This window comes from Heterodontus francisci, chromosome 30 (assembly GCF_036365525.1).
Source record: "Heterodontus francisci isolate sHetFra1 chromosome 30, sHetFra1.hap1, whole genome shotgun sequence".
NCBI lineage: Eukaryota > Metazoa > Chordata > Chondrichthyes > Heterodontiformes > Heterodontidae > Heterodontus > Heterodontus francisci.
The window spans coordinates 42,710,641-42,714,437 of record NC_090400.1 but is presented as its reverse complement, the minus strand read 5'-3'; positions in this window follow the sequence as shown (position 1 = coordinate 42,714,437).

Below are 3,797 nucleotides of genomic sequence, written 5' to 3'. Positions count from 1 at the left end.
TGTCACAAATTCAAAGAAGAGCAGGGGGTTGTCCCCTGGTCCCCTGTCTGCAATTTACCCCTCAACTAACAAAACTGAAAAACAGATTACCTGGTCGATACCACATTGTTTTTTAGGTTGCGTGCAATGTGGCTGCTGCGTTTCCTACCTTACAACAATGACTGCAGTTCAAAAGTACTGCATTGGCTGTAAATGATTTGGGACATGCTGAGGTTGTGAAAGGCACAATATAAATGAAAGTCTTTTATTTCTTGAAAGAAACAAACTGTATTCTCTGTACCTACTACTAAATCTGACAACAAACATTCATCTTTTTAGTAATATGATTTCTATAGTTCTTAATGCATTCTTCTCTTGAGATGATTTATTTTATCTAAAGGTGTTGCTATGTAAACCCTGAAGAAACTGGGTTGTGCAAAAGATTGTGATAGATTCCTTGGTTTGCCACTCAACCAATTTTGCACGGAACAGTCTAGTTTTGGAATTTCTAAAATTAAGCCAGCAATGCCTATTTCCATTTGTTTTTAAGGTTACAAAGGTTGAAAATGAATTTACATTAGTAGTAAAACAAATGTCAGAAATCGAGACATAATCCTTATTCTGGCCCTGTTTGGTTCTAATAGATTCCTTACCTGCCACCATTTTGGCTAGGTAACAACTTACTTCTAAGACATTACAATAACAGTTTGTCTTTCTTCAACATTTTGGATCACAATATCCCTTTAATTGCCCAGTTACTACAATCGTGGCTCAAAAATAGTAATGAGGAGCTAAGCAACTCAATTCCATCTCCTGGAATTTAGAAGTCCCATTTCAACTATACCCAAATCAACACTATTATCAAAAACAAATAATATCCATAATCATTTTTAATGCTGCTTCTGTGATGGAAAGTAGCACTCTATTTGGATCCAAATGGGTTTACATTTGGCCCTAAGTTAATAACATGAATATTTTTAATCCAGTTATACTTTTGAACTTTGTATGGCAGCAATTTAGTGACTGGCCGTGACTGGGAGAGGCGAAAACATGAAAAAGAAATCTTGACTTGTACTGGACATGGTTGCTTTTATACTGCATCATTTTGTTTGAATATCAGTCTGTATTAGGAGCATTGCATGATATCAGAACATGCACAGGGGGATTTTTATTTATTTATTTAGAGATACAGCACTGAAACAGGCCCTTCGGCCCACCGAGTCTGTGCTGACCAACAACCACCCATTTATACTAACCCTACAGTAATCCCATATTCCCTACCACCTACCTACACTAGGGGCAATTTATAACAGCCAAGTTACCTATCACCTGCAAGTCTTTGGCAGTGGGAGGAAACCAGAGCACCCGGAGGAAACCCACGCAGACACAGGGAGAACTTGCAAACTCCACACAGACAGTACCCAGAATTGAACTCGGGTCCCTGGAGCTGTGAGGCTGCGGTGCTAACCACTGCGCCATAGTCATTTTACAAAGAACATCCATCAACCAGACCATTCTCCAATGGTGTAACATCTTTGTGCGAACTAAGCTAAGAAGTTAAGTTACCCTAAGTTAGAAGTCAATGAAAATATGTTTTAAAAGATAAACTTTAATACTATAGAAACATTTTGCTCAGCTGCAGAAGTGTACAAGGCAGGTGGGAGCCCAATCTGATTTTTTAAAAACTTTGTTCACCTGTAGATGGGATAGTACTTAAATTAATGAAAGAAAATATGGAGTCATGGAGAATGTGGGGCATGTAACAAGACTCTAGTGATCTGAAGCCATTGGCAGCCATATCTGCAGCTGTTAGGCCCTAAGCTCTGGAACTCCCCCAAAAATCTCTGCCCCTCTACCTCCCTCTCCTCCTTTAAGACCCTCCTTAAAACTTACCTCTTTGACCAAGCTTTTGGTCATCTATCCTGGAATCTCCTTGTGCTACTCATGTCAAACTTTGTTTGACAGCACTCATGTGAAGCACCTTGGGACATTTTGCCCTACATTAAAGATGCTATATAAATGCAAGGTGTTGTGCAGAGCTGAGATGTTGGCAAAATTCATGCTTTGCTGTCATGGTATATTAATAGTCTTCCAATCCTTGGATTATTTTTCTGCTATAAGCATATTGTACAGAAGTAGCAATTTCTTCTCTTTTATGTGTTCACAATTAAAAAGTCTAATTAACTTGTAAAAATATTGACTAATTTCATCAACTATTCTATTTGAAGCACATGATCAGAGTCACTGCGGGAGCTGGGTGGGGTGGGGTATAACCTCCTCAATCTTTTTGAGGTTGACCAAGGTGGCTTTGGAGGACCACCTCCGTTTCACTCCCAGGAATCTCTGGTACTCATATTTGGCCCCCTGGTTCAGCCTGCAAATCTGTATGGTTCTTTGCACGGCCTTTGGAGTAGGTAAGTCGCCATTCCCCAGTTCCCAACTCAGTCCCCTTCCTGCCAAATTAGCTAAAGTTAGCTCCACCACTAGTGGCCGGGGCAAAGCAACATGAGAAAACAGCTCCTCATTAAGTATAAGGCGAACAACCAGCCAGCAAAACTGGCCTACTGTATTTCTGCCATGGCTGTTGTTACAACCAGGTGAGAAAGGGGTCTAGGGGTTCCCTCTCAGCCTTTACCTGGTTTAACAGTAACAGGGTTTAATTTTTAAAAACACAGTTTTTTGCTCCCCCTCAGTAAATCCTTCCTTGTTCGCTGCTTTCCAATTGTAAGGCAAAGAAATCAATCAGATAGGTTTTCTTAGATTTAAACAAGAAAGGTGGAAGTTTATTAATCTTAAACTCTAATTTGGTTAACGACTACGGATACATGATGTGACCACGCTAGCATGTATACGTGATAGACACACACAGATAGAGACAGAAAAAGTAGAAAGAATAAAGAGGAAAAGTTTGAGGCAATAGCTGGGTTTCTATTTACAGTCCTTTGAGTTCGATGTAGAGTCTTTGGTTGCCAATAAGTCTTACAGTTTCGTTGAGGCCCAGTGCACACTTTAAAACCTGTTTCAATATAAGAGGCTTTTCTCTTTGAGGTTGAAGTGACTTCAGTAGATCTGGAAGTTAGTGGGAGAAAGAGAGCCAGACAGGAGAGAGGCTCTTGTCCTAAGTTCAGTTGCAATCTGCAGACTGACCCAAGCTGTCCTGTGAGCAGTTCAAAACCAGACCTGGGCCAGCAGGTTAATCATGTGACTCACTGAACAAACTCCTGCATTTGTGGATTTCAAAGCTCTGGGTGGGGAGTGCAGTGCTGTCTCTTACACTGACAAGATGTGGATCACCAATGCTCAGACCAATCTCGGTTAATTGAATCAGTGAGCAGTTCCCATTGTCTTTTCCTAGGCGACTATTTCTTAGAATGCAATTTTTTTTCAGCCACTGCTGATCTCTTTAAACAAGTCAACTCTCCACTGCAGCAACAGTTTAAAATTAATGTTCACGTGACAAAATTAATGTGCCTCATTCTTGGCAGGTGGGGGTCTTCATGATACCGTGTTTGCTACTGTATAACTGAATGTGAATTTACCCTGTAAATGTAGTGTGGATGTGAAGCAGTTATTCTTGGCAGTGACACCAGCTAGAATGTAAATTGAGCCTAAATCCAGGGTTGTACTTGATATGGAACAAAGCTGAAGTCAGATCAAACTACTCAAGACTTACACAACTCAAGTACCCACATTAGTGCAACCAATGTGGTATAAATAAACCCTTTGCCTAACAATTTTTCACAATGAGGATGCCCAATAAATAAAGTTCAGTATTGTCATTTCCTGATGCCAGTTTTTCACATCAATAATTTTGGAAA